This window comes from Vulpes vulpes, chromosome 11 (assembly GCF_048418805.1).
Source record: "Vulpes vulpes isolate BD-2025 chromosome 11, VulVul3, whole genome shotgun sequence".
NCBI lineage: Eukaryota > Metazoa > Chordata > Mammalia > Carnivora > Canidae > Vulpes > Vulpes vulpes.
Window position 1 is genome coordinate 9386182 of NC_132790.1, and position 23712 is coordinate 9409893.

Sequence of the window (23712 nt, forward strand, 5' to 3'; positions counted from 1 at the left end):
TCTAAATAAGGGAAATAGCCCCTAGAGGAGAGGTGGGCACTGCTTTGCCATCTCCGAGTTTTGCACCATGCCTTCTCCGATTCTTTGATGCGTGAGGGACTTCTGTGCTCGCCTGCAGCTGAGAATGTGTAGGGAAGGGCTCTGTGGTTTGGGTTGGCCATGCCCCCAGCATTCCCTGAGACCTCTCTGAGTGAGGCCCTGGGAACTCTGAGATGAATACCTTGTGGTCCTTTCACTGGTGGCAGAGTGACAAAGGAGAAAAACATGGAGAGTCAAATCCCGCTTTGCCTCTCTCACTGTGTGACCTCGGTCAGACGAGATATACTTTACCTTTCCAAGCCTGTGTTTCCTTATCTGGAAAAAAATAAAGAATTTTTTTTTGTTTTTGAGATTTAAAGGAGATAAAAATGAGAAGTGTACTGGCACAGCCCAGAATATAGTAGAGTCCATAAATGTTACTTCCATTGCATCAAAAAAGCTCACTTCTGGGCCAGAGCAGTGGTTCACAAACTGTAAACTCTGGCACTTAGAATCTAGAGAATAATAACATCCCCAAATAGCTATATATACCTATAAGCAGCATTGTTTCGTATATATATATATATTTTTGTGTGGTATTGTGCTGGGGTTTTTTTAATTGTGTTTTCAATGGAGAAATACATCATCTGTTTACAAAATAGCTCTTGAAAAATACAAGGAGTACAGATACTATAGAACAAAGCAAACTCCAGTCATGAGACACTACATACATCATGCGAAAGAGATCATCATATATACATATATATATATATAGAGAGAGAGAGAGAGAGAGAGAGAGGAGAGAGAGAGAGAGAGAGAGATGCTATCATATTGACTCAGATACAGTTACATTTAAAAGCTTTACTGAATTCATAGTAACTTTTTATTATTACATGTTGCTTTGATCAGTGTGCATGGACAGGTTCTGAAGTTCTCTGATATGGAAAAGGAGTCTTCATACTCAAATATGTTGGCCAGCACTGCAGTAGCATGGGAGACAGAGGTATAAACTGACCAATCAGATCGCGCATGAGCATTGCTCTTACAGAGCGAAGTCTGGGTTCTACAGAAGCACAGAAGAAAGCTAGACAAGCTGCCTGGAGAGATCTGGGGAGGAGGAGGGGATATTTAGGCTAGGCCTTCGAAGATGAGTCGGAGTTTGCCTCATTTGGGGAGCAAGCTCTGCAGGCAGGGAGAAGAGCAGGTTAAACGGCACAAAGTCCGGGTGCTAAGGACTGAGGTTTGGGGGAGAGAAGGGGAAAGGCCAGACAAGGAGGTGGGAGCTGGGTCAGGGCCAGGCCTGAACGCTGTGCTAGGGGAAGATCACCATAGGCAGGGGAACCACAGGAGGGTTTGCAGTGTTAGATTGGCCTTCTAGAAAGATCACTGCCCTGATGGGGAGTGGAGCTCAGGATGCCTGTGAGTAGGAGGGATGTTGGGGAGAAGGCGCGGAGCTCACGGCAGAGTGGGAAAGCACAAGGTTTCAGAGCGCGCAGCCTGGGCCTAAATCTTCGCCCTGCCCCCTGTCAGCTGAGTGATCCAAGTACTTGTCTCCCTGTACCTCAGTCTCCTTTCCATACGGTGGACATAATGTGTCTGCCTCAGAGGACTCTTGGGAGGATTAAATGAGCAAATGCACTTCACGGGATAGTCAGTCTTAAAAAGGAAGGCCACTCTGATGCATGCACAACATGGATGTACCTCGAGGGCATCATGCTCAGTGACAGAAGCCAGTCACCAAGGGCAAACGCTGTGTGACTCCACTCACAGCAGCTACTGAGAGTAGTCACACTCAGAGAGATAGAAAGTAGAAGAGCAGGTGGCAGGGGCTCAGGAGGGGGAGAAATAGGAAGCTACTATCTCACGGGTACAGAGTTTCATTATGTGAAGACGCAAAGATGCAGTGACAGTTGCACAGTGTGAGTGTAGCTCACACCACTGAGCTGTGTGCACTTAAACATGGTTAAAAGCGCAAACTTTATGTCAGGTATGTCTTAGTACAATTTTTTTTAAAAAGAATAAGTTAAAAATACATTTCAAATGCATGTTAGTATTACTGTGCTAGGTAAGTGATGATGAGGGTCAGCAAAAATGAGGATGGAGAAGAGGAAACATCATCTCGATCTTTTCAGGCAGATCCCACAGGGCTGGGTGACCCGGAGCTATGGGTATAAGGCTGAAGCGCAGCAGCTACCAGGACTCCACAGAGCCAGGGCCAGGCCACACACCTCCATCAGAGCCACTCTGAGGACCCATGAATTTCTGCGGCTTGTCCTGCAGGGGCAGAGGGCCAGAGCCAGCTGGTGCTGAGTCACCCCCTGGGCCTGGTGCTGCCAAAGGCCCATCCCTGTACCCATCTCCCAGACGACAGCAGCTGCCACATCCCAGGCTTGGGTGCTCAGGGCTCTGTGAAGGAATAGCCTCTGTCCCCCAGAATCATACCACAGCAATCTTACCAGGATGGCCTTCCTCCCTCCTGTGGGATCTGAAATCCTAGGGAACGATCCCACCAGAAACCTGAGAGAAGAGGCTGAAGGGCGCCTCCCATTGATCATTCCAGTTCAAGCATGGCATTTCCATTCCTATGTTTTATGGAAACCTCACAGAAACCAAGACGGGGAGGTTTGTGCCGCCTCAGCCCAGCCCCGTAGGAGAGGGCCAAGCTGACAGCGAAAGGCCTGAGGTGTCCCTACAGTGGAATTGGGGAGCCTGTTTGGCCTTTTTAGAAGAGGCGGTTGGTGTGGCCGTGAAGCTTCCAGGCTTCAGCCATGCCACTAACTGCTTATGTGACAGTGAACAAACTAACCTTTCTGAGTTTCGGTTTCCTTGATGGGAAAGGGGAGATAGCCATCTCATGGGATTTCTGTGAAATATAATTGAGATACCTACATAGAGCATGGTACATTATAAGTGCTTAATAAACATGTTTTCTTTCTGTGCTGTAAAATTTCATACTTTTTTTTTCTCATAACCACCCTGAAAGGAAGAATTTCTTTGTTTGCTTTTTTTTGTTGTTTTATAGGTAAGGAAATTAGAACTCTTAGAGATTAAGAAACTTGGCCTAAATCCCCACAGGTAGTGGATGGTAGCTCTGGATCCCTCTAAGCCTTTGTCCTTCCACTGGGAGGCTGTGCTTCCTTTGTCTCACTGAGTCCTGGACACAGATTTCACACATGAGACGACTTCTAGAGCAGTACTTGGGTAGAGTGGACACCCAGAAAGCTATAACCATACAGTGTTCAGATACAATAATGGGAAAGTGTGTGCCTGGTCACAGGAGTATGGCTCTCCTAGGCCTTCTTTCCATCTAAAAGAAGGAGAAAAATAAATACACACACACACACCCCTAATTTGCTTTTACCTGGAGTACTGGCTGATGGTGATCATAAACAGTAGCAGCTACTAAAAACATGCAGGTAACTCTTTTTTGGCGGGGAGGAAGAGGTGCACAGCAACACCAGCAGCAGGAGGGAGGAACCCCTGGTCTTTCAGTAGACACAGAAGACAATGCACCTGTCCTGACAGGCTTCTTGAGGAAAAGGAGTACTTTGCCTGGTCCTCGAAGGACCACCTTTTGGTGTATAATGAGTAAGGCCATTTCTCTATTTGAGATTTCATCTGAGTGATGATATCATTTGCTTGTCACCACATTCCAGGCCATTATCGGAGGAGGAAGTAGAACCCCCACCCAGACCCGAGCTCAGAAATGAAAGGATTGGCCTAGGCAGAAGGCAGGGTTGATGTTGGATCTCCTGACTTGGGTCACAAGTGCAGCAAGGCTCTGTAGGACAGATTTCCCAACCAGGGGATGAAGACCATGAGCCGCCGACGGTGGCTAGCCAGGCTTGGGCTGCTGGCAGGCACCAGTCTTTGGACCACCCAGTCACCTCCCCCTTCAGCCAGTGTGTCAAGCATTGTCATATCTCACATGTGCCTTAACATATCAGGAAGTACTGCTCTGGGAGGCTGTGCCTTTGAGAGAATAAGCAAGACAGTGACCAAGGGGATACTGCTGCTGGGAATTCAAAGGACAGGAAGCAAAAGCTGCTGCAGATGTATGTCCCAGCCCCTTGGAGAGAGAGAGGAGATGTTAGGGTCAGAAAGCTCATCTTGGCAGCCCTGCCTGCCTGCCTGGAGTTATGTTTTGGATGCTGGGATTCTTTCTTTTTAGCGCCCCTAGCATTTAGTAAACTTCCATGTGCAAATCCTGCCCTACCTCTGCTGCATTAATGGGAAAGAGGTTCCTCCATCCTTGGGCTAAGGTTGTTCAGGGGAAGAATTCTCCTGCTTCCCGGAGACCGTGGTGAGAGGCTAAGGCAGCCTGAGGAAGCAGAAGAAAGGCTGCTTGAGAACAGTCTACCTGCTTCCCACCAGGAGCCAAATGGAAATAGTCTCCAGCCTGGACTTGCCTTCGGGAGGAAGTCCACTCGCGGATTAACAAAAATCCGTGTCTTCCCCTGACACTCAGAGCTCAGGCTGAGAAGCCGTAAGACACTCAGGTATTTGTGCAGATCCAAATCCCAAATCAGATGCAGATCCCAGGGAAGAATGGAGATCCTAAAAACCATGTTTTGCAAAAGCAGGTTGTCTTGCTTGAATGAGCAAACCTATTCATACCCCCAGTCCTGTTGGCACTAACTGCATCCCCGTGGAGAAGGAGAGCTCAGCAATCAGCAAGACTGTTGGCGAGGAATTCCTGTCCCAGCATTCTTCAGAGAAATTCTACTTCCTCAAACCCTGTGATGAAATTGGTAAAGCATAAGCTTTGGGGTCTCCGTTACCAAGTGACTCAACTCTCTGAACCTCAGTTCCTTATCTGTAGGCAAACATCAAAATAGCAAAACCTACCTCTCAGGTCTTTCGGAGGATTACATGAAGTAAGCTAGATGCAAACACCCGGTCTCATGTGTCGTCATGTATTAGTTAAGGTTCTCCAAAAAAACCCAGAACCAACAGGATCGATCGGTCGACCGATCTATCTAGATTTATTTTAAAGAATTGTCTCATATGGTCGTGGGGGCTGCCAAGTCTGAAATCCTTGGGATAAGCCAGCAGGCTGGAGATTAAGTGAGAGTTGATGTTGCAGTGCTGAATCCAAAGGCTAGAAACTCAGGCAGGATTTCTCTGTTGCAACCTTGAGGCAAGATTCCTTCTTCAGTTAACAGCCTTTGCTCTTAAGGCCTTCAGCTGATTGGATGAGGCCCACCACAATTGATTGTAAATGTTAATCACATCTCAAAAAAAAAAAAAAAAAAAAAAACCTTTACAGCAACATCTAGACTGGTGTCCAGAAACAACTGGTCACACCAAAAGCTGGCCAGGGTGGCACAGAGTTAACCATTAGACCACAAAAAGGCTAGGGTTCTCAACAGACATTCCCTTGCCTCTCTTTCTTCTTTTCAAAGTCACTGCTGAGGTCTGAAGAGGCTTCACTCAGTGACATCTCTGGTGTGTGGGCCTGGAAACTATTAGAATCTGGGCAGTGAGACCTGTGTGTCCCTCCTGTCGCTCTGAGATCTGTTTCTGCTGACTTCACACCCTAGGGAATCAGTGTCCCTACTTCCTGAGTCAAGCCCTGGAGGAGGCTTCGTGGTTTTCCGTTGAAGTCTGCATTCGGAGCCATACCAGTTTCCCTCTGTGTTCTGTCCAGGTTGTTTCTGATCCGCTTCTCCAGTACCTGCAGTGTGGCGTTCATTATTTTTGTTTCTGGGATTGGATCAGAAGACCGGGGCAAGACGGTTTGACCCGCCTGGGCAGCCTTTCTGGCGCAGGGCTAGCTAGCAGTGACTAGGAGACTGCAAGGAAACACTTGGTGGGCGAGTAAGAGTTAACTCCCTGCCTAGAATGTTTCAGGTGGCATCATGCCTGGAAGGAGAGAGCTGGACTCCGTTCCATCACAGAGATTTATACTCCGCAGGTGATCCAAAGTGCTTCTCCGTTTAATGGAATGTGGAATTGCTTTTGCCAAAGAATCCCTGGATGGGTCCTCTATGGCAGCATAAGGTTAGGGAAAAGGCGCTGGACCCGGACTTAGACCTGGATCCTGCTTTGCCCCTACTTCCCCGTGTGATTGTAGAGTCACTTCCTGAATTTAGGCCTCAGCTTCCACTTTCATAAAATTCTGGAAACAACACTCCATTTCTACCTTAGCTTTGTACAGGTACCACCTTACAGCCTTTATTTTATTTAAGATTTTATTTATTTGTTTTAGAGAGTGTATGTGAGAGCAGGGACAGAGGGAGAGGGATAAAATTTTAAGCAGACTGCACTGAGTGTGGGGTCTGATGTGGAGCTCAACCTGAGGACCCTGAGATCATGACCTGAGCCTAAACCAAGAGTCGGACACTTAAAGCCACTGAGCCACCCAGGTGCCCCTACCTTATAGCTTTTAGTGCACCTCCACAATTAGTCATCTCTGTTCCTCACACCACCCTTATGAGGTGGGCAGGATATAGGTATGGAAATGGACTGTTCCCATCCTGCAGACAAGGTCCAAAGACTTGCCTAGGCCCACACAGACGGGAGATGATCTAGGGAGAATTGAACCCAGCTTGTTTGGGGGCATCCTTCTGAATATGGCCACGTCTATAAAACTGTAAAGAAGAGCACACACGGAGCAGACAGCCAGTGAGGGGGTCCCAGTGGGAAGGGCAGCAGCACCGGAGCGGGGTGATATTGCTCCCAAAGCACCCAAGGCTTTGGAAGCACAAGGTAGTCTCCGCAGACTCCCATAGACTGAAGGAGGGTTAGTCTCCTGCTACTCAAATTAAAATGTTTTCTTGTGCTATTGATTCAATTCCGAAAACATTTATTGAGGCTTTATCACAGACCAGGCGCTCTGCTGGGAGGGGGGCGCAGAATAAGCAGAAGTATAATGCAAAGTCGACCGTCGACTTCTGCAAGCAGAAGTATAATGAAAAGTTTTATATTTGAAATGCAAACAGAGGGCTTTGGATCCGCACTGGAAGGTGTGTGCGATTGAGTCATCCCGGGGAGATGAAGGCAAATACAGCTGAGCCCTGAAGGATGAAGCCGGATTTGGCCATCAGGAGACAGACGGAGGAAAGGGGTCGCTGCCCTGCCCTTCCTTGGTCGGTGGCGCCCGCTGCAGCCACCCCTGCAGCCATGCGACAGGAAGCCAGCTGCCACAGCCTGCTCGCCCTAGGACCTGGCCAGCCCCAGCCTGGCCCCTGAGGAGCCTCTGCCCTTGTTCAGGTTTGATGCAGTGCCTGAAGCAGAGAGTGCAGAGCAAGAGGGATGGCGCAGCTCTCGGCAGAGTGCACAGTGGGAGGGGAGGCAGGGCCCCCCTGGCAGGGGGATGGGCGGCTGGGAAGGAGGTGCCTTTTTTAGTGATTGGGCCTACCCCTTCCAAGGGCCTGGGAGGCTGAGCTGTTGCTGTGCATGTGTGATGTTAGACTCAGAGTGTTTTGTGTCTTTATTTTAAAACTGGCTTCTCAGTCTCCTGTGCAATTTTCTGTCATCTCGTTGCCATGGAGAAGTTGGCTGGGGCTGGAAGCTCCTGTCCCTCTCTGTGTCAGCATTTTGGGACCTGCCAGCTGCCTCCCGCCCTCTACAGATGGAGGGGGGCGCAGGACCCCACTTGGGGGTTGGACCCTCTCTCTGTGGGGACTGGAGCTGCATCTCGATTCTCCTTGGGGTAGGAGTTTCATTCATCTGCGTCCTGACTCAGCAGCTCGGTAGTGACTGTTCCTGCGGACCAGGCCCAAAGGTGGCTGTGGCTGGGGGCACACGCATATTCAGGCACCACCCTGCCAGCCAGTTCTTTCGCATCATCCTTTTCTTGTCCTGACCCTCAGCCTCATTCTTCTGTAGAATTAAAGGGCTGTGTTTGCTTCTCCTCCAACCTTTATAACTGCTCATTTAGAATCTCCCTGGAAGTTTCTTATGAGTCTCTGTGCTTCTGGATCCCATTTCCTCTCCGTGGCTCCAGCACCTGGCTCAGGATCTCTGGCAAAAGAGGGGCTCCCCCAGGAAGTATCTGTCCAATGGAATCCTTTCTCAGACTCTCAGGGTGTCTGTCTGTCTTGCCTTTCTTCCTCTCTTCCGAGCCCAGAGGCAGTGTGGGTGGCAGCCTGAGCCAGTGGGAAAGGATGGACTTTGGAACCAGAGAAATCTGCACTTGAGTTTTGGTACCACCTTTTTCTAGCTGTATGATTTCAAGCAAGTGGCTTTTTCACTTGGAGCCGCAGGCAAACCTAATACTTCCCTTTAAACCTGCATCGCCTGTCAATCGGTAATTGAGTTTGGACATTTAAAAATATGGCGTAGGAAGTTCTGGTGGCCCTTTACCCCTACTGGATGCTCTCCTTGCACACCCATGGGGGACCCAGTGAGTAAAGGGTCCCTGCAGGAGGCCTCAGAGCTGTGTTCTGGCTGTGACCCTGAGGTATGACTTGACTGTTCAAATCTCTTTCCTTCCCAAGGCCTGTTTTCCTATTTGAAAAATTAGGGCATTAGATTACATGATCTTGAAGAGTTCTTTTCACCCTAAAAACCTGAAGATTCAACTTTAAAAGAAAAACCTTGCCACAGCTGGTATGACCATCAGTACCAGTGCCCCTCGGGTGCAGGCTGGCCTCAGCATGACCCCTTCAGCCAGCCTCTCCAGCTACACTCCCAGGAAGCCCTGGCGTTGGATGCGGAAATCTCTTTTGGATATAAAAGCCCTCTTGAATGCATCATCTCTATCCCACCCCAATCTAGAGGCTAGGCTTGGCTCGCGTCCCAGAACAGTGGAGAACTGCTGAAAGGAGGGTTTTTTTCCTTCTCCCCCAGTGTTGCTTTTTCCTCAGGACCTGTTGCCTTTCTGAGGCTCTAGCTAGTGAGGATTGTATTTCCTGAGCTACCTGCAAGCCAGGGCTCTGTGCCAGAGGAGTAGAGACACAGGAGGCATCCCTCCACACCCCACCCCGCCCCCGCAGTGTTATGCACAGGCGAAACAAAGCAGAGCCTTCCAGTTCCTGAGAGGCTTGTCCAGCGAGTTTACGAGTTTACGTGGTCCTGGCCCCTCTGCCTTGGGCAGACTCTTCCCTTCCAGTGCCCTTTTCCATAGCATTGAGAGGGTTGGGCCAGGGATCTCAAAGTTCCCTTCCTGCTCTGGCACTTCTGTTCTAAGTGCTGTAGCTCAGTGAAGGGGCACTTGTTGTAGGCCTTCTGGTAGAGGGACTTGAGCCAACCCTTGAAGGCCAGACAAGGATTTGGACTGGCCCAGAAGAAACGGATGAGGGCCTTCCTGACTAGAAGAAATGGAAGGAACATGTATGAGTACGGTCAGAGGCTGTAGAGCACAGGTGAGAGTGGAGCGGGTGGGAAGCCCTCCGATCAAAGCAGAGGGTTCATGCAGGTCATGAGGAGCAAGAGCGATCTTGGACGAGCTAGCTCTTGCCATCCCTCTGAGGGCCGTCATCCCCAGGGGCATAGGGTAGCAGTGGTACCTAAGGACAGAGAAGTAAACAAGGTGGGATACCTCCCTATCTGAGGGCCCCAGTCTGATGCTTCTCATGACAGAATGGCCTGCACCCAGAAGGCACAAGGGTCAGAGCTAGGAGAGGACACCCCCTCCAGGTCCTTTCCTTCTCACCTCAGCCAGCAGGTTCTTGGTTGGTAGGATCAGGGCAGAGTGTGGAAGAGTAAGTCTTCCCAGGATAGCTGCCCTTCTGCATGGTTTGTTCCTACCCATATGTTTTCTTGAAGTCCAGGTGACAAGAGGGGTATTGTGACTATGTCCTTGGGACTGGATTCTAGATCCATCTACGAGGCTTATGAATCAGAGTCTCACATCCTAAACCTAGCTGTGATGTCCATCCCCCCAGTCCTCTGGCTGAGGCTGACTCCTGTCACCCTCTGTACCCGCAGCTTCACAGATGCCAGGTCCTCTCAGTGCTGCATCCTTCTTTCTCTCCTGCCATCTGCCTTCTGCATCCCACCGCTTCTGAGACTGGGGGGTTCGCTCATCCTCTTTCTCGTGGACTTTACCTCTTTCTCCGAGCAGATCTTCCTGTAGCCCCTCCTCCACGTTCAGCCAAAGTGCTCCCTAAATGTAATCCGCCGTGACGACAACGACAATGATGATGACTGTTATTATCCAGATTTTGCTTCTGAAGCACAGCTCTGATTCTGCTCCTCCCTTGCTCAAGTCTTAGTGGCTTCCAATGGCTGCTGGATAAAGTCCAAAATCTTTAGTCAGGCGTTTTGAGGATTATATTTCCTGAGCCATCTGCAGTGATATGCCCCCTACCTGTCATTCCAAATTTATTTCTTTCTACTGCCTTTTGCATTGCCTCTCCTTCCACCAAACCGAGCTACCACCATTAGCTCTATAAGCTCCATCTACCTTCCGAGCAAAGCCTTTGTTCACACTGTTCTTCCTGCTTGGAAGGCCCTTCCTCCTTCTCCCCCCTTAACTTTTATTTTTCTGTTGGGAAGTCTCCTCTGGTCACCTAGACTATATATTCCTTAATGGTTCATTCTGTGTCCCTGATGGCATCTACCAAGATAAACTCAATAATTTGGGGGGGGGCGGTGACTAGAAGGATCCTGTTTTTGACCAAACTTGAAATTAGGGTCATTGGAATTAGGGGAAGCTTAGTCATCAAGGCCTGTCCAGCAAGGCCTCAATGTCTATGAAATTCGTTGAAGGGATCTGGAAGTTACCTAGTGTCCATGGGCACATATGCAGTCAACGAGCTCCACATGCTCGTGTCTTTTCTATGCTGTGTACAAGCAAATTGGCAGGAAAGGGTAGAAACCTAGGGGAGCCATACTAACTATGGAGTTGGCTCTTGCTATAGGTCAGGATAGGGATCAACCTTCCAAGGTGTAGAGGCCTATATGATCCTAAGAATATATCCTGGAGGCTGTGTATCCTGAAGGGGCTGTTGGGGGTCCTTCAGCAGGAAGGTGAGGGATCTGAGAGCAGGAATCTTAAGGTAATTATTGTAGGACATTCAGATCCCAGGGGGATCCAGTCAGACATCAACAGGGGTTCAGGCCATCTCAGGTGGTGAGATGGCAACAGAGTGTAGGCAGAGTGTCAGGGTCTTGAGCATCCAGCCAGAATTAACTCAGACCCTCTAGCCTCAGAAACTCTCAATTTAAAGGACACTAGTCCTTTGGCTGGGCATTCGCAATGGGGATCCTCAGGAAGGCTGTCAGAGGGAAATGGGCTCCCTTTCTGGTCAGGATTGACCTGGAAATAGGCATGCCTTTAATTTGGAGACACGTTCTTCTGGTCTTCAGCTCCTGTAGGCAGGCAGAACTGGGGGAGGCAATGGCTCCCATTGGAAAATGGCTGACATTTTGCCGGGCCTGAAGGTGAGACCTGTCTCTCCACCTGGTTCACAGTCAAGCTCACCAGGCCCTTGCCTCCATTTCAAGCTCAGGCCATGATCTAGCCACCTCTGGGCCACTGGTGGGAAAAGTCAATCTCAGGCTGATACTCACTGCCTGTAAATGGCGTGGAATTAGACTAATCAGTGACTCTTAATTCCCCAACAAATGCAAGTGCTGTGCTAATTGCCAGGGTCCACGCAGGCAGATCCCTGGCTGGCAGCATCAAACAAGAGAAGTGGTAATTTGGGGGCTGGAGTGGGGGAGGGCCTGCTTTGTTGGCTGAGCCAGTTAAAACCCGTATTACCCCGAGTGAGCCATAGTGTAGAGAGCTGGGGTCTGGCCTCCTTATCAGCCAACAGCCACTTGAGTGGCCCACAAGTATGTTTGCAAAAGCTGAATCTCAACACCAGTGGAGCAGTTGCTTGTCCATTAATGGGATTTTTTTTTTCCTTTGGTTCATCAAGGAAGATTCCACCAGCAGCCTGGCATGGCACTGCCAGGGCAGCTCATGGGGGATAAAGCATCCCGAACCTTGGTGTGCTGTTACTATGGCAACATGGCATTCCAGACTCTCCAGGCAACCTTACTGGCATCTGCTGCTGTGAAATTTTCAGATGGAGAAGGGCCACTGCTCTTTCTCCAGTAGAGACAGAGCAAATTGTGAAGACAGGGAGCCTTGCACCAAGGACCAGGTCTTAAAGGAAAATGCTGTTCCATCGGTATGGAGGCTTCTTGATGAAATGGTATTTAAGCAGTTAAAGCTCTCTGTACTAGTCTATCAGGGAGAGCCGCAGGGTCAGGAGAGACCTCCTGGAGGAAAAAAGTAAGAGGAGATGGGGAAGAGTAAAGGGGAACAGTATGAACAAAAGCCCAGCTGGGAAAGCAGATGGAGTGAGTAGATGGGATGGGCCGTTTGGTTTGGTGGGAGAAAAGACATTGGTGGAGGTGGACACGTGTCAGCCTTGACTCTCTGAACTTGCTGCTCTGAGCCTGAAGCAAAAGCCTGACTGTGGCCTTACTCCACCTATTCAGTGGGTGGAGGACACTCTGCCTTCCTTTCCCAAGATCTCTGCACCTCACACCTCACTTCAGATGGGCATTTCTTATTCTCTGTCTTGGCTCACAAGTATTGCCTTATCTCTTGTACCCACTAGAATCATTGAGCCTCTCCAGAAAAGAAGATGCTTGCCTAAGGTATCCAAAATACGGAGGTCACAGAACATAGGGGTTAAGAACTTAGGATCTGGAGGTCGACTGACCTGGGTTTGAGTCCTGGCTCCACCATTCAGTTTTCAGGTGAGCCTGACCCTCACCTTCAGGGCTGAATAGGAATTCTGAACTTTCCTGCCCACCGGGGTGTGAAGGGAGAGAGTGGAAGTAGTATCACAGAACTCCCAGAATGTAGGGAGAGCTCAGGAAATGCTAGTTGTTAAGAGACTGGGAATTCCTTAAAAGGAGGGGACTATCTTATTCATCTTTGCTCGTTCCTCCTTCTCTTTCCTCATGTACATGAACACCCAGGTAGTACTTTACCTGGAATTGGTAGTAGAAGGATGTCTGTTGATTGGATGAATGCTCGGAACAAAGAACTGTCCACATTGATAGGCTGTACACTCCTGTAAAGTGTGTTGAGCTTTGGCGCTGTTTGGTCTCATAGGACTGGGGTCAGACAGGCCCAGCATCCTGTTCAGCTCAGCCTGCAGAATGAAGTGACTTGCCCATTCACGTCTCATATCCAGCTCCCTGTGGCCTGAAACTTTTACTTCCCAGGATTGTTGGTTTCTTGAAGGACAGGAATAGAGTCCTTCAACCTTTGGGCACAATATATGTGCTTTTGGTAACTAATATATAGCTTTATAATATACAAATGTCTGCATTCCCCCTCACACGAACCTCACTGTAGCATGGAACTGTCAGGAGTACCACACCCCCATTCGGGAGGAAGCTGCTGAGGCTCAGTACCAGGGAGTGGGTAGTCCAGAGGCGCACAGCAGGAAGAGCTGGAGCGGGAGCCTGGTCCTGTCCTCTGACTTCAGCTCTGGTGATCCACCAATGAAAGCTCTTTGGGCCCATATTTCTTCTATGGGACTGAGAGTACTGGGGCGTGATCCCAGTGAAGTAAGGAGCTCTGAGCTTGGAGTCAAAATGCCATGATTTAGGTCATGACCCATCACTTAGAAGGGTGCAGTTCCTAAGTGAACCGCCTCTCTTCTAGACATGCTTGCTCTCTGATCTTCCTGCCTTGGGTTTATAGTGGTGCTTTGAAAAGTCTGAAACTCTCTAGGGAGAGGGGCATTGTTTTCAGCAAATGGCGTCTCCATGAGCCACTTCAAGCCCAGCAAGGCAGCAGCCTTAGCACATCTAAATGTGTCTGAAATGACAGCCAGGGCATGTTGGGAGGTACACTCCATTGTCCTGAAACATTAGCCATCAGAGCTGGAGATTAGTGAAGCTAGTGCCTTGGGTTTATAGGTATGGAAACAGGGGACCTGGGAGGGGCAGTGGCTCACCCAAGCCCACGTGCTGAGTTAGTGGCAGAGCTGGCCCTGCGGTCCTCCAGTAGGCCCATGCTGCCCCTTCCCAGCAGAGCCTGACAGTTGCCCTTGCTCTGAGTGCCTCGTCTGAACTCATTTTAAAGCATCAGATGGGGCAGCCCGGGTGGCTCAGTGGTTTAGCGCTGCCTTCAGTCCAGCGCATGATCCTGGAGACCTGGAATCGAATCCCGTGTCGGGCTCCCTGCGTGGAGCCTGCTTCTCTTTCTCTCTTTCTGTCTCTCATGAATAAATAAAATCTTTTAAAAAATTATAAAGCACCAGGTGAAGACATAAGAGTTTTTGAAAGAACTTTGGATATCAGACAGTATTTTCAACATTTAAAAAAACCCTTTTATTATGAAAGTAATATATGACCAATGAAGAAAGTTTGGATAGTAGAGAAATATTCCACTTAGAAGATCACAAACTGAGTAATGCTCTTAAACCTCAGGAACACCCCTGTTGGGCAAAGTGCTGTCTTTTAGATGAAGCTTTTAGGCCAGTGGCACCCCCCAGCCCTGTTACACTCTCCAGAAGTTCTCTCTGCAGAGAGTAGTAGACTAACATTTACAGAGGCCTCTAAGGACCTTAGTTCTGCGACCTGAGGTGGTTATATATTATACTAAAACCAATAGTAGTAGCAGTGGTGGTTAGTGTCTGAAGAGTCTCCTCCGGGTAACACGCCACTTGTTAGTTAGTTTGTTTGTTTGTTTAAGGTTGTTTATTTGAAAGAGAGAAAAAGAGCACACGAGTAGGGGGAGGGGCACAGGGAGAGGGAAAAACAGACACCCCAACATGGGTCTTGATCCCCACAACCCCAAGATCATGACCTGAGCCAAAACCAAGAGTTGTACACTCAACCGACTGAGTCATCCAGGCGCCCCACGCCACTTCTTTATAGGTGCTCTCACTTGATTATTTGACCATTATAAGAATCCTATAAGGAAGGGGAAAAGGTATCCCTTTCCCATTTTGCAAATGAGAAATTTGAGTCCCAGAGACATTAACTGGCCCAAGATTACGCATCTAGTAAGTAATAGGTCTACTGACTTCAGACGAATACCTGCGTAAAGAAAGCAGAAGGCACCTAGTAAATATCTATGAATGAATGTTTGACTTCCCTTCTAGGGAAGATGCTAGAAATCACTGAGTCTAGGAGTTTTCAGACTGTGCTCTGGGAAGCTCTAGGATGCTGTGGAGCCTGTGGTGGGTGGTGGGGGGCTGAGCACAAGGGGGCTCTGAGGCTCTGAGCCCATCACCCCTGCTCCAACCACAACAGCTTCAAGTGTTACCTGTTCTATCCCCTGGGAAGTTGAAAACAGTTTAGCTAGTCTAACTCCTACATCAGTGGCTCTCAAACTCTGGCATTCATCATGACCTTCCAAGGCAGACCGTGATGGCTGGTCTGACAGGGCACCAGAACTCTGGCTTTAACAAGTGCAGATCGTCACCGTCAGGCCATGGCTTGAGGAACAGTGGCCTACTGCCTGGTGCTGGGGAAAGTAAGACCCAGGAAGAAGCAGAGGTAGGCTCGGTCATGCAGCCCATAGGCACATAGGCCCCGCTAGGAGTCTGATCTTCCTGGACCTCAATCCACTGCCCTCCCCCTGTGCCGCCAAGGCAGCAGAGCCAGGAAACAAGTGACACCATGGAGAATAGCAGAGTGGTTTCCATAGCAATGCTCAGTGGCTTGGGCCTGTCGGGACACCTCAATCACTGATCTGAGCTCTCAACCGCAACTTATGTAAAGTGTTACCTACTTGTTCCATGCAAGGGGTTTTAGGGGATGGGAGCAGAGTAGGGATGGCACGCTTTTATCATGTGCCCTGTGCTGGGGATAGTCCCAAATGTACTAACATCTGGAGCAAGAGAGACCAGACCAAGGAGGGCTGGGAACTGGATCCTGGGCAGCAGCTGGCGAGATGGGGGAGGAAACAAGTGTCAACCATGTGTGCATCACAGTGTGGACTCTGTGCTGAGCACGCCACACATTCGGGGGTAAAGGAAGGGTGATTGTCCTTATTTACAGATGAAGAAACCAAAGCTCAGAAATACACAGCCGGTAACAGGCAAGGTCAACTCCAAGCCCGTCTGGCTCCATAGCTACTGAGGAACAACAGTTGTTTCCAAATTCCCTGGCCCATGGAATGAGAACCTGAGATGCATGCTGTCCAGCGGACTCTTCCTGCTTAGGGCAGGGGAGCGTCTGCCTGCAGGGGACTGGCTGGGTGCTTGTTCAAAGAGCAAGGACAGGCTTGGCCAGGCTGAGAGAGCCAAAGGCTGCGTCTGACCAGTCGCTAGCTGTAACGTGTCTCTTCCGCACAACTGAGGCTGCAGGCACTCTACAGACCACACGTGCCTTGGACACAGGCTGCCCTGGCTGCCCTGACTGCCCCCTGCAGACACCCCTCAGCGTTCTGGTGCCCCCTGGGGTGGCCTAACCAGTTCTTTGACTGGGTTTCCCTCTCAAGGGAATGAGCTCCTCCTGGGGCAAGTGACACCTATTCATTCCTAAAACAAATATTTATTGAGCACCTTTCATATACCCTTAACTATTCTCAGGGCTGGGGAAGCAGCATTTGAACAAAATGAAATTTTTGCTCTCAAGAAGTTTTCCGTTCTAGTGAAGAGACAAGTAAATACGTGATGGGGCGGTGTGTGCTAGGAAGGAAAATAAAGCAGTGTCAGGGGACAGCAGGACGGGGTTGAGTGGTCAGGGAAAGTTCTCTGAGAACATGCCATTTAAACTGAGCCCCGAATGCAGGGGGGTAGGCCTCCATGTGGATTCCTGGAGAGGAGTGTCCCAGGCAGAGGGAGCAGCCGGTGTGAAGGCTGAAGCTGGAAGCCCGACTGGCCAGTTGGGAACAGCAAGGAGGCCACCGTGGCTCTCAGGAGGAATGAATGGGACAGGCGTGGTAGCAGTAGGCATCAGAGAGGTAGCTGGGGCCCAGCTGGTACGGAGCCGTATAGACCAAGGTCCAAACTTTGGATTTCCTTCTGAGCTGAGATGCCCCTGGAAGATTCGCACTCTGGGGACACATGGCTGGCCTCCACCCTAGAGCTTCTAGCCCCCTGGGGCAACAGGGGAAGCTGTTCCTTGGGACCGAGCCCACGGGAGGCAGAGTAGTCCCAGCGAGGGAACAGTCACGTAGGCAGGGAGCCCGGCGGGCCTCCCCAGGCCTCCCCAGCTGCAGTGTGTGGTCTTCTCGGGCCCAGGGCCAGAGGGCCTCTCCGAGCCGCCTCCCTCACAGGCCCTCAGCCTGGGCGGCCTCACATTCCCTGGGAACACGTTTGTTGGGGAGAGTCTGGCGGCAGGGCTGCGGCATCTCTGGCTCGCTCCTCCGGCTGACACCCGCCCCAGGGGAGGTGTCCCCGGCCCCGCAGCCCTGGCCGCCACTCACCAGGCTGAGGGGAGGGTGCTGCTTCCCTCCGGACCACGGGGAGAACTTGGGCTGGTGGGTTATAATTACCCAAAAGGGCAGTTTTGCTTTCAAGCATTTTATGGTTTTTTATAAAGTAGGGACATTCACAGACGACGTTTGTATTTATCAGCCTGTGTAGTACGCGCGCGTCCCCGTCATGCACTTCCGCTCAAGAAAATGCAAAAAACAAGCTGGACCTCAGCGTGAGGAAGGCACCGAATCAGGCGCCTTGGAGTCCGAAGCACGCCGATGCCTCCTGAGCTGCCCGCGGCTCACCTGGGAGCTCCTGCGGTGTCCTTCCCGCACTTGCCCTCTTCTCACTCAGTTCACAGTCCCCCGGGCTCACCAGAAGGGTCTTTGGGACGGGTGTTCATTCATTCATTCATTCATTCATTCATTCATTCATTCATTCATTCATTTGTTCATTCATGTCCAGAACAGAACTCTCGGGTTTTCTCGCCCAGCCCAGCCTCCCCCCAGGCCCTTCAGCCTCATAAATGTTAGTGCCGCTGTAGTGAACCCCCCTTCCACTCCCTGGGTCAGACCATTGGCAGGTCCCGGACGCCGTGCTATGAGGGTGGAGGGAATCTGTGGGAACCACGGCCCCCAGCCCCCAGCCCGCCCCTCTGCACGCGGGAGCCTCCTGAATGCCTCCCTGGTCTGCCTTTCGCCGCGGCCTTTTCAGGTTAGGTCAGATCTTTCAGTCCCGGCTTAAACCTTCCAGTGGCTTCTCAGCATTCTCCGAATCAACCCCCAGCTCCTCCACAGACCTCCCTTGCCTCCTGCCGGCCTCACACCCACTCCTGGACCCCACCCAGGGACCCCACCCAGGCGCAGCAGCCTCCTCCCTGTGCCCACTTGGGGACTTGGTGCTTGTCGTTGCCTCCGCCCGGAGAGCGCGTCCTCCAGGTGCCCCTGATGGGGCGGGATGTGCCTGTGGCCGGCACCTTTCACCTTTCAGGTCACAGCTCAGAGGCCACCCTACTGGAGAGGACTTCCCCACCCCGTCCTTCTCATCCTGTCATTCCACTCTGTTTCTTTATAGCTCTTATCACCAGCTGCATCCCGTCGGCTTGTGCGTCTGCTTGCTTGTTGCTCCCCCTGCAGAACGTGCGGCCCTGGAGGACGCGGCCTGCGTCTTATCCCCGCTCTACTCCTCCCGCTAGAGCGCGCGTGAGCCTTCGGGCGCTCTGTAACTGTTCCTCCGCTCGTGTGTTCACTGCCGGATAAAACCATAAATAAATAGATGGGGCGCGGAGCACTTAGGACAGTGAACTATTCGTCTGATGCTGTAACGGTGGATGCATGTCATCGGGTATTTGTCAAAACCCAGAGAAGAAGGTACAACATTGCCAAGAGGGGCCTCTAATGTAAACTGTGGGCTTTGGGCCGCAATGATGTGTCAAGCTGGGGTCCTCACCTGTAACAAATGTGCCGCTCAGGTGCGGGATGTTGGTCGTGGGGAAGCTGTGCATGTGTGGGGACAGGGAACTTTCTGTACTCTATGCTCCATTTTTCTGTGAACGTGAAACTGCTCTAAAAAAATCAAGTTTTCTTAAAAGGAAAATAATACATTAATGTAAATTAAAAGGACTAATCCCTTAGGTTTTTTTCCTATTATATTTCCTTTCTTTTTTTTTTTTTTTTTTTTTTTTTTTCTTGACTGTCTTGAAGTTCAATAAAAATTTACTATTTGGGGGCAGCCTAGGTAGCTTAGTGCCTTCGGCCCAGGGTGTGATCCTGGAGACCCCGGATCGAGTCCCACGTCGGGCTCCCTGCATGGAGCCTGCTTCTCCCTCTGCCTGTGTCTCTGCCTCTCTCTCTCTCTCTCATGAATAAATAAATAAAATCTTAAAAAAAAAAATTTACTATCTGAAAAAAATAGAGACTCTATTCCCAAAAGGCTTTGATCCTTCTGAAGAACTGGCCACCGCTCTCCCAGGTGCCCCGACCTAGCACATGTGCTGCCTGAGGGCCACTCGCCGTGTGCCCCATGCACCAAGCTGAGTGGGCTGCGGCCCCACACGCAGAGCGGATGCTCGGCAGGCATCGAGTGAGTGATGGGAAAGCAAGGGCGATTTCCTTCTCAGGCCTGTTATATCCAGTGGCTTCTCCCTAGAGCCCTATGTTCTGGTCTGCATGTGCATTCTTCTGGCCCCGACTCTGGGTTCCAGAACAGACCTTCTCACCCGCACCCCTCACTGCTGCTCTAACTCCCAGCCTCCTCTCCTGCACACGGGTGGTTCCCAGACAGGCACGGAGAGAACAGCGTCAAGACGCTCGGTCGGTGACCAGGTTCCAGAAATGGCAGGAGTCCCGCTGCCCCTGGTCCCGGAGCTGCATCTGTGCTGGTGCCCCCCAGGATTGCTGTGTTCATTTAATAAGATGATAATTAATGGAGACAACCTGAAAGTTCTGGCCAGGTCCAGAACAGCTGCACACAGGCCAGGCCAGGGGAGACGGCACAGATTCTCATGCACAGTTTAGGAGTATACGTGGGCTGTGAGCTCAGCAAGAGTCAGCAGACTTGGACTCCAGCGTAGCTAACGTGACCCCAGGCTTAACTGATAAAATCAGCCTCCGGGACAGGGTGTTCATCTGGCAGGGCGCATGGTCCCTAGAGCCCTTGGCCAGGTCTGGGAATGACCAAGAGAGATGATGGCAACCTGGGACCTCCTGAGAGCAGGGTCCCTGGTTGGCTGTGAGGACAGGCCACCAGGTTGTACAGGGGATATACGTCACCTCCAGGGAAGAAATCTCAGAGGATAGGAGAGCTGCTTGCCACACTTGAAGGAACCGAACTCCAGAGGTGCCAGCCTGTGCCCTTAACACTCCACCCACCAGGGGCAGACCCCAGCTGGCAGGACCAGGCCGCACGCCAGGCCTGCTCATGTCAGCATCTCTCCTAGCCTGTTTCTTCCTCCACAGAGCGTGATCACAATGCCATCTTCCCGGGCCTGCCCTGTGAAATGGGCTGGGTCATGCAAAAGCTCTGGCACCATACGTGGTCCTAGTAGGGCCTCAACAGGGCACATTGCCTTTTCTGTTCCCAATCCCGGTGCAGCCGGCAAGCCCAGAAAGCCAGCAGTTCCACAGGGAGCACAGAATTCAGAAAGACAGTCTGTGGGGAGGATTTCAGTTGTTTATAAAACAGGCCAACACGTTTCCACCTCGTAAGTTCTAAATCCATCATTTCTAGCTCCCCGGATCTAAGAATAGTCACCCAGTGGAGCCAACGTGCCGCGTGCCACAGCACGCTCTCCGCGCAGGTGACTGGGGAAATGTAGCCACAGCAGCCACAGCACCTCCTACTCCCGGGGGGGGGGGGGGGGGGGGGGGGGGCTGGCGGGAAGGCTGGCCTCTGCCTCTCCCGGCTTAGCTGTTTCCACACCTCGCCCAGACTCAATTTTCTTTTCCATGCAGTGTTGATCTTCACCGGGCCGCCCTGACCATCCCATGCGGTGCCGGCAGCGGTGCAGAGGGGCTGCGGATAGCAGCGGGGAGGTGTGGAGGTGCGGACCTCAGGCCAGTACTGCCCCACTCTGGGCCTCAGTTTCCTCTTATGTAATGGGACAGAAATCGACAATCGACAAAGAACTGGACAACTTTCTGAGATATGGGGTTTTAAAAGAGGTTCTCAAGCAGCCCCAGCCTGGCAGCCTCAAAATGAGACCTGTGGGGGCAAACCCAGGAATTCAGCACATTTGTCTTTATCATCTGAACCAAGGCTATTGGTCTCTCTGGTCTGAGGGAGCCTGCGTGGAGGCCTGGGGCCTGAGTGGGGATGCCCCGACTCTGCTCTTCGGCCTCCACATTCCTCCGTCTCTCATACACGTCCACGCCTACCCACACCACCACACAAGCTCTCTTCCCAGACTCTGCCCACTGTGGGAGGGCCCGCACCAGCTGGGGGCTTGGAGCCTCCAGCGGCAGGCCACCTGCTGCTCTTCCAGGCAGGCTCCCAGCCATTCCAGCCTTCTCCCTGTTAGGGAGCGGAGACCGCTCTGCCCGTGGCATCTCCCCACTACATCCACAGGCTCGCTCTTGGCCCTCCAGGAGAGAACAAGGCAGCTCCATTTTCTTGCTTAGCCATTCATTCATTCGTTCACTCGTTCATTGGTTTATTCCCACAACAGGTATTAAGTACTAATATATGCTGAGCAAGGTTTAGGCGCTGGGGCACAACAGCATACAAAACAATCCCTGCTTTCAAAGAGCTGTGTTCTAGTCAGGAGAGAGGGAGAGAGAATGATCAGTAAAAATATATTTATAAAGGAAAATAAAGCAGATGAGAAGACAGAGGTGGAGGGGGTGTAGATAGCCATTTCACACAGAGCTGTCAGATAAGGTGACATTTGAACGTGAGGGAGGGAACCTGTAGTTATCAGGGGCGAGAGCATTCCAGACAGCAGGAGCAGCAAGTGCAAAGGCCCTGAGGCGAGTACTGTTTGAGGAACAGGAAGTCAGTGCAGCTATGGCCACATAGAACACATGGGCCTCAGGTCAGAGGAGCTGCTGTTTATGTGAGTAAACGGAGAAGCCACTGGAGGATTCTGAGCAGAGCAGTGCCGTGGCTGACTTAGGTTTTAACAGGATCACTGGGGCTCTGTGTGGAGGACAGACAACGGAGTGGCGAGAAAGGCACACAGAGGCCCGTACGAAGCCCTCCCAGAGTTCCAGCGCGAGGGGACGGGGCTGGCAGGAAGCGGCGGGGTTCTGGCTGTGTCTGAACGTGACCCTCCTGAATCCCTTCGTCCCCTGCCCTCCTCCTTTCTTCCACGTGGACACGCAGCGCTCCTCGTCGCCCTCAGCCTTCACCCCCAGTGCCTTCCCGGTGCTGCCGTGCACCCGGTGCGGAGGGCCCGTAGGCCAGCCTGCCTCCTCTCCCAGCCGTCCCTGAGGCCACGTGGGCCACAAGCCCAGAACACCTCCAGAGTGACTGTGGGCGAACAGCCCCACTTTCTGATTGTGCAGTTGCCTTCCCACTGCCTCAGCTCTTGCCTGAGGGCGTCATTGGCCTCTTGCCCCAGCGGCCCGGAGGGGCCACTGTCCTCGGGACCGCTCTCCGTAGGAGCTGCCCCTGTCCTGGGAGTGACGGGGAGAGAGACTTGCAGCTCCCTGCTCGTGACGCCTGTGGCCGGGGCGGCTCTGTACAGGCCAGCAGCCAGGCACAGGACCCGGGTTGATGGCACCCGGTTTCAGCATCATGTGTACGTGTGTGCCCCTCCCGGCTGCTCTCCAGACAGAAGAGCGGCTCAGAAAGGCCGTGGGCAGGGCACAGGTCCACATGTGCTACGTCCACTCGCCTGTCCCGTGTGCCCTGTTCTCAGCACCCCACCCCATCGGGCTCACAGCCTGGTGAGACAAGTGCAAATGTAAATTTGTGAGGTCTTTGGAGACGAGGTGAACTGTTAGTTACCGGACTTCTTTGCCCGCATTCCTCCCTCCGTCCTCCGCCTACCAGAGGCAGGAGGGGCAGGGCCTTCCCGACCTCCTGAGGCCTAGGCTAGAGAGGACCGTATATTAACAGGAGAGGCCCGGGGTCACACTGCCCAGGTTGGACTCCAGTTGGGTCTGAACTCAACCAGCTCTGTTACCTTGAGGGGTTCATGCCATCCCTCTGGAAAGTGAGGATGACGTTAGATTGTACCTCACAGGCTTGTTGGGGGGATTCAGTGAATTCAGTATTCATCACGGGGCCCGGCATACACTAAGCATTTGGTGATTTTATGCCATTTCATGTGGTTTGGCAGTAGGGAATGAGCCTGAGACTCGGGAGTCATGGATTCGAGTCCTGCTCAGAGTGGCTGTGTGACTGTGAACAAGTTATTTCACCCCGTTGAGCCTAGTTACTGCATCTGTAAAATGGAGTTTGTAACACCCTCAAGGTTGCTGTGGGGATTAAGTGCCATTTGTGTGAAATTGGGAAGCACCATCCTGAGGGGGCAGCCATCATCCTTGTGGCTTGAGATGGCAGCTAGGGCTCCAGCCACCACACAGATTCCCAGTGGCAAAGGGTGCATGCCATCCGTCTTTGAAGGCAGGGTGCTGTAAGCTATTACAGAACATTCTGGCTTCCATCCCATTGGCCATACCCAGCTGCAAGAGAGGTTGGGAAATGTAGTCTTCACTGTGTGGTTCCAAATGAAGCTTTACCACACGTGCTTTGTCACATGCTCAGGTGTTTGCCCCTCTTCAGCATGGCCCTCCAGCAGAAATGCGGCCTCCTCCCTAGCACTGGGCTATAATCCCGGCACCATAAGGCCCTGTAAGGACCCAGGTTGCCAAGAAGCTCAGGCAGGTGCCACAAGGCCTGAACAGATTTGAGTATTGTGTCCAGCCTGTGCCAGGACCCTGCCAGTCCCTAGGTTCCGCTGCCTGCAGGG

General features: G+C 51.7%; 1 protein-coding gene and 1 long non-coding RNA gene across 2 annotated transcripts in view; both read left to right on the forward strand.

The window, feature by feature from the left end:
- SERGEF (secretion regulating guanine nucleotide exchange factor) overlaps positions 1 to 23712 on the forward strand; it is a 218494-nt gene that overhangs the window by 189233 nt on the left and 5549 nt on the right.
- On the forward strand, positions 7124 to 18601 carry LOC140594395 (uncharacterized). Its single transcript, XR_011995081.1, has 2 exons — positions 7124 to 7233; positions 18372 to 18601. It is a non-coding gene; the product is annotated as an uncharacterized lncRNA (long non-coding RNA).